Source organism: Pan paniscus, chromosome 17, assembly GCF_029289425.2.
Source record: "Pan paniscus chromosome 17, NHGRI_mPanPan1-v2.0_pri, whole genome shotgun sequence".
NCBI classification, from domain to species: Eukaryota; Metazoa; Chordata; class Mammalia; order Primates; family Hominidae; genus Pan; species Pan paniscus.
The window spans coordinates 9410795-9427725 of NC_073266.2; positions in this window are offsets into that span (position 1 = coordinate 9410795).

A 16931-nucleotide genomic window follows, 5' to 3' on the forward strand; every position below is an offset into this window, starting at 1 on the left:
ATGTAAAATATCGAAACTACACCAAATATATATTATATAATTTACATAAAATATCAAAAGTACACCAAATATATATTATATACTCTACAAAAAATATCAAAAAGTACAGAAAATATATTTCATATGTTGTACATATTATATTAACTAAAAGTACATCAAATACATTTTACATACTGTAAATAAAATACCAAAAATTACAGAAAGTATATATTATCTACTGTACATAAAATATCAAAAAGTACACCAAATATGTGTTATATATACTGTAAATAAACTATCAAAATCTTCAGTAATTACATTATATATACTGTACATAAAATATCAAAAATTACACCAAATGTATATTATACACTCTAAATAGGATATCAAAAAGGACAGGAAATATATACTACACTCTATGTAAAATATCAAAACTACACCAAATATATATTATATAATTTACATAAAATATCAAAAGTACACCAAATATATATTATATACTGTACATAAAATATCAAAAATTACAGTAAATATATTTCATATGTTGTACATATAATATTAACTAAAAGTACACCAAATACATTTTACATACTGTAAATAAAATATCAAAAATTACAGTAAGTATATATTATCTACTGTACATAAAATATCAAAAAGTACACCAAATATGTGTTATATACACTGTAAATAAACTATCAAAATCTTCAGTAATTATATTTAATGTACTGTACATAAAATATCAAAAATTACACCAAATGTATATTATACACTCTAAATAGAATATCAAAAAGGACAGTAAATATATATTACACTCTATGTAAAATATCAAAACTACACCAAATATATATTATATAATTTACATAAAATATCAAAAGTACACCAAATATATATTATATACTCTACATAAAATATCAAAAAGTACAGTAAATATATTTCATATGTTGTACATATATTAACTAAAAGTACACCAAATACATTTTACGTACTGTAAATAAAATACCAAAAATTACAGTAAGTATATATTATCTACTGTACATAAAATATCAAAAAGTACACCAAATATGTGTTATATATACTGTAAATAAACTATCAAAATCTTCAGTAATTATATTTAATATACTGTACATAAAACATCAAAAATTACACCAAATGTATATTATACACTCTAAATAGAAAATCAAAAAGGGCAGTAAATTTATATTACACTCTATTTAAAATATCAAAAACTACACCAAATATATATTATATAATTTACATAAAATATCAAAAGTACACCAAATATATATTATATACTGTACATAAAATATCAAAAGTACAGTAAATATATTTCATATGTTGTACATATAATATTAACTAAAAGTACACCAAATACATTTTACATACTGTAAATAAAATATCAAAAATTAAAGTAAGTATATATTATCTACTGTACATAAAATATCAAAAGTACACCAAATATGTGTTATATATACTGTAAATAAACTATCAAAATCTTCAGTAATTATATTTAATATACTGTACATAAAATATCAAAAATTACACCAAATGTATATTATACACTCTAAATAGAATATCAAAAAGGACAGTAAATATATATTACACTCTATGTAAAATAACAAAACTCCACCAAATATATATTATATAATTTACATAAAATATCAAAATTACACCAAATATATATTATATACTGTACATAAAATATCAAAAATTACAGTAAATATATTTCATATGTTGTACATATAATATTAACTAAAAGTACACCAAATACATTTTACATACTGTAAATAAAATATCAAAAATTACAGTAAGTATATATTATCTACTGTACATAAAATATCAAAAAGTACACCAAATATGTGTTATATACACTGTAAATAAACTATCAAAACCTTCAGTAATTATATTTAATGTACTGTACATAAAATATCAAAAATTACACCAAATGTATATTATACACTCTAAATAGAATATCAAAAAGGACAGTAAATATATATTACACTCTATGTAAAATATCAAAACTACACCAAATATATATTATATAATTTACATAAAATATCAAAAGTACACCAAATATATATTATATACTCTACATAAAATATCAAAAAGTACAGTAAATATATTTCATATGTTGTACATATATTAACTAAAAGTACACCAAATACATTTTACGTACTGTAAATAAAATACCAAAAATTACAGTAAGTATATATTATCTACTGTACATAAAATATCAAAAAGTACACCAAATATGTGTTATATATACTGTAAATAAACTATCAAAATCTTCAGTAATTATATTTAATATACTGTACATAAAATATCAAAAATTACACCAAATGTATATTATACACTCTAAATAGAAAATCAAAAAGGGCAGTAAATTTATATTACACTCTATTTAAAATATCAAAAACTACACCAAATATATATTATATAATTTACATAAAATATCAAAAGTACACCAAATATATATTATATACTGTACATAAAATATCAAAAGTACAGTAAATATATTTCATATGTTGTACATATAATATTAACTAAAAGTACACCAAATACATTTTACATACTGTAAATAAAATATCAAAAATTAAAGTAAGTATATATTATCTACTGTACATAAAATATCAAAAAGTACACCAAATATGTGTTATATATACTGTAAATAAACTATCAAAATCTTCAGTAATTATATTTAATATACTGTACATAAAATATCAAAAATTACACCAAATGTATATTATACACTCTAAATAGAATATCAAAAAGGACAGTAAATATATATTACACTCTATGTAAAATAACAAAACTACACCAAATATATATTATATAATTTACATAAAATATCAAAATTACACCAAATATATATTATATACTGTACATAAAATATCAAAAATTACAGTAAATATATTTCATATGTTGTACATATAATATTAACTAAAAGTACACCAAATACATTTTACATACTGTAAATAAAATATCAAAAATTACAGTAAGTATATATTATCTACTGTACATAAAATATCAAAAAGTACACCAAATATGTGTTATATACACTGTAAATAAACTATCAAAACCTTCAGTAATTATATTTAATATACTGTACATAAAATATCAAAAATTACACCAAATGTATATTATACACTCTAAATAGAATATCAAAAAGGACAGTAAATATATATTACACTCTATGTAAAATATCAAAACTACACCAAATATATATTATATAATTTACATAAAATATCAAAAGTACACCAAATATATATTATATACTCTACATAAAATATCAAAAAGTACAGTAAATATATTTCATATGTTGTACATATATTAACTAAAAGTACACCAAATACATTTTACGTACTGTAAATAAAATACCAAAAATTACAGTAAGTATATATTATCTACTGTACATAAAATATCAAAAAGTACACCAAATATGTGTTATATATACTGTAAATAAACTATCAAAATCTTCAGTAATTATATTTAATATACTGTACATAAAATATCAAAAATTACACCAAATGTATATTATACACTCTAAATAGAAAATCAAAAAGGGCAGTAAATTTATATTACACTCTATTTAAAATATCAAAAACTACACCAAATATATATTATATAATTTACATAAAATATCAAAAGTACACCAAATATATATTATATACTGTACATAAAATATCAAAAGTACAGTAAATATATTTCATATGTTGTACATATAATATTAACTAAAAGTACACCAAATACATTTTACATACTGTAAATAAAATATCAAAAATTAAAGTAAGTATATATTATCTACTGTACATAAAATATCAAAAAGTACACCAAATATGTGTTATATATACTGTAAATAAACTATCAAAATCTTCAGTAATTATATTTAATATACTGTACATAAAATATCAAAAATTACACCAAATGTATATTATACACTCTAAATAGAATATCAAAAAGGACAGTAAATATATATTACACTCTATGTAAAATAACAAAACTACACCAAATATATATTATATAATTTACATAAAATATCAAAATTACACCAAATATATATTATATACTGTACATAAAATATCAAAAATTACAGTAAATATATTTCATATGTTGTACATATAATATTAACTAAAAGTACACCAAATACATTTTACATACTGTAAATAAAATATCAAAAATTACAGTAAGTATATATTATCTACTGTACATAAAATATCAAAAAGTACACCAAATATGTGTTATATACACTGTAAATAAACTATCAAAACCTTCAGTAATTATATTTAATATACTGTACATAAAATATCAAAAATTACACCAAATGTATATTATACACTCTAAATAGAATATCAAAAAGGACAGTAAATATATATTACACTCTATGTAAAATATCAAAACTACACCAAATATATATTATATAATTTACATAAAATATCAAAAGTACACCAAATATATATTATATACTCTACATAAAATATCAAAAAGTACAGTAAATATATTTCATATGTTGTACATATATTAACTAAAAGTACACCAAATACATTTTACGTACTGTAAATAAAATACCAAAAATTACAGTAAGTATATATTATCTACTGTACATAAAATATCAAAAAGTACACCAAATATGTGTTATATATACTGTAAATAAACTATCAAAATCTTCAGTAATTATATTTAATATACTGTACATAAAATATCAAAAATTACACCAAATGTATATTATACACTCTAAATAGAAAATCAAAAAGGGCAGTAAATTTATATTACACTCTATTTAAAATATCAAAAACTACACCAAATATATATTATATAATTTACATAAAATATCAAAAGTACACCAAATATATATTATATACTGTACATAAAATATCAAAAGTACAGTAAATATATTTCATATGTTGTACATATAATATTAACTAAAAGTACACCAAATACATTTTACATACTGTAAATAAAATATCAAAAATTAAAGTAAGTATATATTATCTACTGTACATAAAATATCAAAAAGTACACCAAATATGTGTTATATATACTGTAAATAAACTATCAAAATCTTCAGTAATTATATTTAATATACTGTACATAAAATATCAAAAATTACACCAAATGTATATTATACACTCTAAATAGAATATCAAAAAGGACAGTAAATATATATTACACTCTATGTAAAATAACAAAACTACACCAAATATATATTATATAATTTACATAAAATATCAAAATTACACCAAATATATATTATATACTGTACATAAAATATCAAAAATTACAGTAAATATATTTCATATGTTGTACATATAATATTAACTAAAAGTACACCAAATACATTTTACATACTGTAAATAAAATATCAAAAATTACAGTAAGTATATATTATCTACTGTACATAAAATATCAAAAAGTACACCAAATATGTGTTATATACACTGTAAATAAACTATCAAAACCTTCAGTAATTATATTTAATATACTGTACATAAAATATCAAAAATTACACCAAATGTATATTATACACTCTAAATAGAATATCAAAAAGGACAGTAAATATATATTACACTCTATGTAAAATATCAAATCTACACCAAATATATATTATATAATTTACATAAAATATCAAAAGTACACCAAATATATATTATATACTCTACATAAAATATCAAAAAGTACAGTAAATATATTTCATATGTTGTACATATATTAACTAAAAGTACACCAAATACATTTTACGTACTGTAAATAAAATACCAAAAATTACAGTAAGTATATATTATCTACTGTACATAAAATATCAAAAAGTACACCAAATATGTGTTATATATACTGTAAATAAACTATCAAAATCTTCAGTAATTATATTTAATATACTGTACATAAAATATCAAAAATTACACCAAATGTATATTATACACTCTAAATAGAAAATCAAAAAGGGCAGTAAATTTATATTACACTCTATTTAAAATATCAAAAACTACACCAAATATATATTATATAATTTACATAAAATATCAAAAGTACACCAAATATATATTATATACTGTACATAAAATATCAAAAGTACAGTAAATATATTTCATATGTTGTACATATAATATTAACTAAAAGTACACCAAATACATTTTACATACTGTAAATAAAATATCAAAAATTAAAGTAAGTATATATTATCTACTGTACATAAAATATCAAAAAGTACACCAAATATGTGTTATATATACTGTAAATAAACTATCAAAATCTTCAGTAATTATATTTAATATACTGTACATAAAATATCAAAAATTACACCAAATGTATATTATACACTCTAAATAGAATATCAAAAAGGACAGTAAATATATATTACACTCTATGTAAAATAACAAAACTACACCAAATATATATTATATAATTTACATAAAATATCAAAATTACACCAAATATATATTATATACTGTACATAAAATATCAAAAATTACAGTAAATATATTTCATATGTTGTACATATAATATTAACTAAAAGTACACCAAATACATTTTACATACTGTAAATAAAATATCAAAAATTACAGTAAGTATATATTATCTACTGTACATAAAATATCAAAAAGTACACCAAATATGTGTTATATACACTGTAAATAAACTATCAAAACCTTCAGTAATTATATTTAATATACTGTACATAAAATATCAAAAATTACACCAAATGTATATTATACACTCTAAATAGAATATCAAAAAGGACAGTAAATATATATTACACTCTATGTAAAATATCAAAACTACACCAAATATATATTATATAATTTACATAAAATATCAAAAGTACACCAAATATATATTATATACTCTACATAAAATATCAAAAAGTACAGTAAATATATTTCATATGTTGTACATATATTAACTAAAAGTACACCAAATACATTTTACGTACTGTAAATAAAATACCAAAAATTACAGTAAGTATATATTATCTACTGTACATAAAATATCAAAAAGTACACCAAATATGTGTTATATATACTGTAAATAAACTATCAAAATCTTCAGTAATTATATTTAATATACTGTACATAAAATATCAAAAATTACACCAAATGTATATTATACACTCTAAATAGAAAATCAAAAAGGGCAGTAAATTTATATTACACTCTATTTAAAATATCAAAAACTACACCAAATATATATTATATAATTTACATAAAATATCAAAAGTACACCAAATATATATTATATACTGTACATAAAATATCAAAAGTACAGTAAATATATTTCATATGTTGTACATATAATATTAACTAAAAGTACACCAAATACATTTTACATACTGTAAATAAAATATCAAAAATTAAAGTAAGTATATATTATCTACTGTACATAAAATATCAAAAAGTACACCAAATATGTGTTATATATACTGTAAATAAACTATCAAAATCTTCAGTAATTATATTTAATATACTGTACATAAAATATCAAAAATTACACCAAATGTATATTATACACTCTAAATAGAATATCAAAAAGGACAGTAAATATATATTACACTCTATGTAAAATAACAAAACTACACCAAATATATATTATATAATTTACATAAAATATCAAAATTACACCAAATATATATTATATACTGTACATAAAATATCAAAAATTACAGTAAATATATTTCATATGTTGTACATATAATATTAACTAAAAGTACACCAAATACATTTTACATACTGTAAATAAAATATCAAAAATTACAGTAAGTATATATTATCTACTGTACATAAAATATCAAAAAGTACACCAAATATGTGTTATATACACTGTAAATAAACTATCAAAACCTTCAGTAATTATATTTAATATACTGTACATAAAATATCAAAAATTACACCAAATGTATATTATACACTCTAAATAGAATATCAAAAAGGACAGTAAATATATATTACACTCTATGTAAAATATCAAAACTACACCAAATATATATTATATAATTTACATAAAATATCAAAAGTACACCAAATATATATTATATACTCTACATAAAATATCAAAAAGTACAGTAAATATATTTCATATGTTGTACATATATTAACTAAAAGTACACCAAATACATTTTACGTACTGTAAATAAAATACCAAAAATTACAGTAAGTATATATTATCTACTGTACATAAAATATCAAAAAGTACACCAAATATGTGTTATATATACTGTAAATAAACTATCAAAATCTTCAGTAATTATATTTAATATACTGTACATAAAATATCAAAAATTACACCAAATGTATATTATACACTCTAAATAGAAAATCAAAAAGGGCAGTAAATTTATATTACACTCTATTTAAAATATCAAAAACTACACCAAATATATATTATATAATTTACATAAAATATCAAAAGTACACCAAATATATATTATATACTGTACATAAAATATCAAAAGTACAGTAAATATATTTCATATGTTGTACATATAATATTAACTAAAAGTACACCAAATACATTTTACATACTGTAAATAAAATATCAAAAATTAAAGTAAGTATATATTATCTACTGTACATAAAATATCAAAAAGTACACCAAATATGTGTTATATATACTGTAAATAAACTATCAAAATCTTCAGTAATTATATTTAATATACTGTACATAAAATATCAGAAATTACACCAAATGTATATTATACACTCTAAATAGAATATCAAAAAGGACAGTAAATATATATTACACTCTATGTAAAATAACAAAACTACACCAAATATATATTATATAATTTACATAAAATATCAAAATTACACCAAATATATATTATATACTGTACATAAAATATCAAAAATTACAGTAAATATATTTCATATGTTGTACATATAATATTAACTAAAAGTACACCAAATACATTTTACATACTGTAAATAAAATATCAAAAATTACAGTAAGTATATATTATCTACTGTACATAAAATATCAAAAAGTACACCAAATATGTGTTATATACACTGTAAATAAACTATCAAAACCTTCAGTAATTATATTTAATATACTGTACATAAAATATCAAAAATTACACCAAATGTATATTATACACTCTAAATAGAATATCAAAAAGGACAGTAAATATATATTACACTCTATGTAAAATATCAAAACTACACCAAATATATATTATATAATTTACATAAAATATCAAAAGTACACCAAATATATATTATATACTCTACATAAAATATCAAAAAGTACAGTAAATATATTTCATATGTTGTACATATATTAACTAAAAGTACACCAAATACATTTTACGTACTGTAAATAAAATACCAAAAATTACAGTAAGTATATATTATCTACTGTACATAAAATATCAAAAAGTACACCAAATATGTGTTATATATACTGTAAATAAACTATCAAAATCTTCAGTAATTATATTTAATATACTGTACATAAAATATCAAAAATTACACCAAATGTATATTATACACTCTAAATAGAAAATCAAAAAGGGCAGTAAATTTATATTACACTCTATTTAAAATATCAAAAACTACACCAAATATATATTATATAATTTACATAAAATATCAAAAGTACACCAAATATATATTATATACTGTACATAAAATATCAAAAGTACAGTAAATATATTTCATATGTTGTACATATAATATTAACTAAAAGTACACCAAATACATTTTACATACTGTAAATAAAATATCAAAAATTAAAGTAAGTATATATTATCTACTGTACATAAAATATCAAAAAGTACACCAAATATGTGTTATATATACTGTAAATAAACTATCAAAATCTTCAGTAATTATATTTAATATACTGTACATAAAATATCAAAAATTACACCAAATGTATATTATACACTCTAAATAGAATATCAAAAAGGACAGTAAATATATATTACACTCTATGTAAAATAACAAAACTACAACAAATATATATTATATAATTTACATAAAATATCAAAATTACACCAAATATATATTATATACTGTACATAAAATATCAAAAATTACAGTAAATATATTTCATATGTTGTACATATAATATTAACTAAAAGTACACCAAATACATTTTACATACTGTAAATAAAATATCAAAAATTACAGTAAGTATATATTATCTACTGTACATAAAATATCAAAAAGTACACCAAATATGTGTTATATACACTGTAAATAAACTATCAAAACCTTCAGTAATTATATTTAATATACTGTACATAAAATATCAAAAATTACACCAAATGTATATTATACACTCTAAATAGAATATCAAAAAGGACAGTAAATATATATTACACTCTATGTAAAATATCAAAACTACACCAAATATATATTATATAATTTACATAAAATATCAAAAGTACACCAAATATATATTATATACTCTACATAAAATATCAAAAAGTACAGTAAATATATTTCATATGTTGTACATATATTAACTAAAAGTACACCAAATACATTTTACGTACTGTAAATAAAATACCAAAAATTACAGTAAGTATATATTATCTACTGTACATAAAATATCAAAAAGTACACCAAATATGTGTTATATACACTGTAAACTATCAAAATCTTCAGTAAATATATTTAATATACTGTACATAAAATATCAAAAATTACAACAAATGTATATTATACACTCTAAATAAAATATCAAAAAGGACAGTAAATATATATTACACTCTATTTAAAATATCAAAAACTACACCAAATGTATATTATATAATTTACATAAAATATCAAAAGTACACCAAATATATATTATATACTCTACATAAAATATCAAAAAGTACAGTAAATATATTTCACATGTTGTACATATAATATTAACTAAAAGTACACCAAATACATTTTACATACTGTAAATAAAATACCAAAAATTACAGTAAGTATATATTATCTACTGTACATAAAATATCAAAAAGTACACCAAATATGTGTTATATATACTGTAAATAAACTATCAAAATCTTCAGTAATTATATTTAATATACTGTACATAAAATATCAAAAATTACACCAAATGTATATTATACACTCTAAATAGAAAATCAAAAAGGGCAGTAAATTTATATTACACTCTATTTAAAATATCAAAAACTACACCAAATATATATTATATAATTTACATAAAATATCAAAAGTACACCAAATATATATTATATACTGTACATAAAATATCAAAAGTACAGTAAATATATTTCATATGTTGTACATATAATATTAACTAAAAGTACACCAAATACATTTTACATACTGTAAATAAAATATCAAAAATTAAAGTAAGTATATATTATCTACTGTACATAAAATATCAAAAAGTACACCAAATATGTGTTATATATACTGTAAATAAACTATCAAAATCTTCAGTAATTATATTTAATATACTGTACATAAAATATCAAAAATTACACCAAATGTATATTATACACTCTAAATAGAATATCAAAAAGGACAGTAAATATATATTACACTCTATGTAAAATAACAAAACTACACCAAATATATATTATATAATTTATATAAAATATCAAAATTACACCAAATATATATTATATACTGTACATAAAATATCAAAAATTACAGTAAATATATTTCATATGTTGTACATATAATATTAACTAAAAGTACACCAAATACATTTTACATACTGTAAATAAAATATCAAAAATTACAGTAAGTATATATTATCTACTGTACATAAAATATCAAAAAGTACACCAAATATGTGTTATATACACTGTAAATAAACTATCAAAACCTTCAGTAATTATATTTAATATACTGTACATAAAATATCAAAAATTACACCAAATGTATATTATACACTCTAAATAGAATATCAAAAAGGACAGTAAATATATATTACACTCTATGTAAAATATCAAAACTACACCAAATATATATTATATAATTTACATAAAATATCAAAAGTACACCAAATATATATTATATACTCTACATAAAATATCAAAAAGTACAGTAAATATATTTCATATGTTGTACATATATTAACTAAAAGTACACCAAATACATTTTACGTACTGTAAATAAAATACCAAAAATTACAGTAAGTATATATTATCTACTGTACATAAAATATCAAAAAGTACACCAAATATGTGTTATATACACTGTAAACTATCAAAATCTTCAGTAAATATATTTAATATACTGTACATAAAATATCAAAAATTACAACAAATGTATATTATACACTCTAAATAAAATATCAAAAAGGACAGTAAATATATATTACACTCTATTTAAAATATCAAAAACTACACCAAATGTATATTATATAATTTACATAAAATATCAAAAGTACACCAAATATATATTATATACTCTACATAAAATATCAAAAAGTACAGTAAATATATTTCACATGTTGTACATATAATATTAACTAAAAGTACACCAAATACATTTTACATACTGTAAATAAAATACCAAAAATTACAGTAAGTATATATTATCTACTGTACATAAAATATCAAAAAGTACACCAAATATGTGTTATATATACTGTAAATAAACTATAAAAATCTTCAGTAATTATATTTAATATACTGTACATAAAATATCAAAAGTTACACCAAATGTATATTATACACTCTAAATAAAATATCAAAAAGGACAGTAAATATATATTACACTCTATTTAAAATATCAAAAACTACACCAAATATATATTATATAATTTACATAAAATATCAAAAGTACACCAAATATATATTATATACTGTACATAAAATATCAAAAAGTACAGTAAATATATTTCATATGTTGTACATATAATATTAACTAAAAGTACACCAAATACAGTTTACATACTGTAAATAAAATATCAAAAATTACAGTAAGTATATATTATCTACTGTACATAAAATATCAAAAAGTACACCAAATATGTGTTATATATACTGTAAATAAACTATCAATAACTTCAGTAAGTATATTTAATATACTGTACATAAAATATCAAAAATTACACCAAATGTATATTATACACTCTAAATAGAATATCAAAAAGGACAGTAAATATATATTACACTCTATGTAAAATATCGAAACTACACCAAATATATATTATATAATTTACATAAAATATCAAAAGTACACCAAATATATATTATATACTGTACATAAAATATCAAAAATTACAGTAAATATATTTCATATGTTGTACATATAATATTAACTAAAAGTACACCAAATACATTTTACATACTGTAAATAAAATATCAAAAATTACAGTAAGTATATATTATCTACTGTACATAAAATATCAAAAAGTACACCAAATATGTGTTATATACACTGTAAATAAACTATCAAAACCTTCAGTAATTATATTTAATATACTGTACATAAAATATCAAAAATTACACCAAATGTATATTATACACTCTAAATAGAATATCAAAAAGGACAGTAAATATATATTACACTCTATGTAAAATATCAAAACTACACCAAATATATATTATATAATTTACATAAAATATCAAAAGTACACCAAATATATATTATATACTCTACATAAAATATCAAAAAGTACAGTAAATATATTTCATATGTTGTACATATATTAACTAAAAGTACACCAAATACATTTTACTTACTGTAAATAAAATACCAAAAATTACAGTAAGTATATATTATCTACTGTACATAAAATATCAAAAAGTACACCAAATATGTGTTATATATACTGTAAATAAACTATCAAAATCTTCAGTAATTATATTTAATATACTGTACATAAAATATCAAAAATTACACCAAATGTATATTATACACTCTAAATAGAAAATCAAAAAGGGCAGTAAATTTATATTACACTCTATTTAAAATATCAAAAACTACACCAAATATATATTATATAATTTACATAAAATATCAAAATTACACCAAATATATATTATATACTGTACATAAAATATCAAAAATTACAGTAAATATATTTCATATGTTGTACATATAATATTAACTAAAAGTACACCAAATACATTTTACATACTGTAAATAAAATATCAAAAATTACAGTAAGTATATATTATCTACTGTACATAAAATATCAAAAAGTACACCAAATATGTGTTATATACACTGTAAATAAACTATCAAAACCTTCAGTAATTATATTTAATATACTGTACATAAAATATCAAAAATTACACCAAATGTATATTATACACTCTAAATAGAATATCAAAAAGGACAGTAAATATATATTACACTCTATGTAAAATATCAAAACTACACCAAATATATATTATATAATTTACATAAAATATCAAAAGTACACCAAATATATATTATATACTCTACATAAAATATCAAAAAGTACAGTAAATATATTTCATATGTTGTACATATATTAACTAAAAGTACACCAAATACATTTTACGTACTGTAAATAAAATACCAAAAATTACAGTAAGTATATATTATCTACTGTACATAAAATATCAAAAAGTACACCAAATATGTGTTATATATACTGTAAATAAACTATCAAAATCTTCAGTAATTATATTTAATATACTGTACATAAAATATCAAAAATTACACCAAATGTATATTATACACTCTAAATAGAAAATCAAAAAGGGCAGTAAATTTATATTACACTCTATTTAAAATATCAAAAACTACACCAAATATATATTATATAATTTACATAAAATATCAAAAGTACACCAAATATATATTATATACTGTACATAAAATATCAAAAGTACAGTAAATATATTTCATATGTTGTACATATAATATTAACTAAAAGTACACCAAATACATTTTACATACTGTAAATAAAATATCAAAAATTAAAGTAAGTATATATTATCTACTGTACATAAAATATCAAAAAGTACACCAAATATGTGTTATATATACTGTAAATAAACTATCAAAATCTTCAGTAATTATATTTAATATACTGTACATAAAATATCAAAAATTACACCAAATGTATATTATACACTCTAAATAGAATATCAAAAAGGACAGTAAATATATATTACACTCTATGTAAAATAACAAAACTACACCAAATATATATTATATAATTTACATAAAATATCAAAATTACACCAAATATATATTATATACTGTACATAAAATATCAAAAATTACAGTAAATATATTTCATATGTTGTACATATAATATTAACTAAAAGTACACCAAATACATTTTACATACTGTAAATAAAATATCAAAAATTACAGTAAGTATATATTATCTACTGTACATAAAATATCAAAAAGTACACCAAATATGTGTTATATACACTGTAAATAGACTATCAAAACCTTCAGTAATTATATTTAATATACTGTACATAAAATATCAAAAATTACACCAAATGTATATTATACACTCTAAATAGAATATCAAAAAGGACAGTAAATATATATTACACTCTATGTAAAATATCAAAACTACACCAAATATATATTATATAATTTACATAAAATATCAAAAGTACACCAAATATATATTATATACTCTACATAAAATATCAAAAAGTACAGTAAATATATTTCATATGTTGTACATATATTAACTAAAAGTACACCAAATACATTTTACGTACTGTAAATAAAATACCAAAAATTACAGTAAGTATATATTATCTACTGTACATAAAATATCAAAAAGTACACCAAATATGTGTTATATACACTGTAAACTATCAAAATCTTCAGTAAATATATTTAATATACTGTACATAAAATATCAAAAATTACAACAAATGTATATTATACACTCTAAATAAAATATCAAAAAGGACAGTAAATATATATTACACTCTATTTAAAATATCAAAAACTACACCAAATGTATATTATATAATTTACATAAAATATCAAAAGTACACCAAATATATATTATATACTCTACATAAAATATCAAAAAGTACAGTAAATATATTTCACATGTTGTACATATAATATTAACTAAAAGTACACCAAATACATTTTACATACTGTAAATAAAATACCAAAAATTACAGTAAGTATATATTATCTACTGTACATAAAATATCAAAAAGTACACCAAATATGTGTTATATATACTGTAAATAAACTATAAAAATCTTCAGTAATTATATTTAATATACTGTACATAAAATATCAAAAGTTACACCAAATGTATATTATACACTCTAAATAAAATATCAAAAAGGACAGTAAATATATATTACACTCTATTTAAAATATCAAAAACTACACCAAATATATATTATATAATTTACATAAAATATCAAAAGTACACCAAATATATATTATATACTGTACATAAAATATCAAAAAGTACAGTAAATATATTTCATATGTTGTACATATAATATTAACTAAAAGTACACCAAATACAGTTTACATACTGTAAATAAAATATCAAAAATTACAGTAAGTATATATTATCTACTGTACATAAAATATCAAAAAGTACACCAAATATGTGTTATATACACTGTAAATAAACTATCAAAATCTTCAGTAATTATATTTAATATACTGTACAGAAAATATCAAAAATTACACCAAATGTATATTATACACTCTAAATAGAATATCAAAAAGGACAGTAAATATATATTACACTCTATGTAAAATATCGAAACTACACCAAATATATATTATATAATTTACATAAAATATCAAAAGTACACCAAATATATATTATATACTCTACAAAAAATATCAAAAAGTACAGAAAATATATTTCATATGTTGTACATATTATATTAACTAAAAGTACATCAAATACATTTTACATACTGTAAATAAAATACCAAAAATTACAGAAAGTATATATTATCTACTGTACATAAAATATCAAAAAGTACACCAAATATGTGTTATATATACTGTAAATAAACTATCAAAATCTTCAGTAATTACATTATA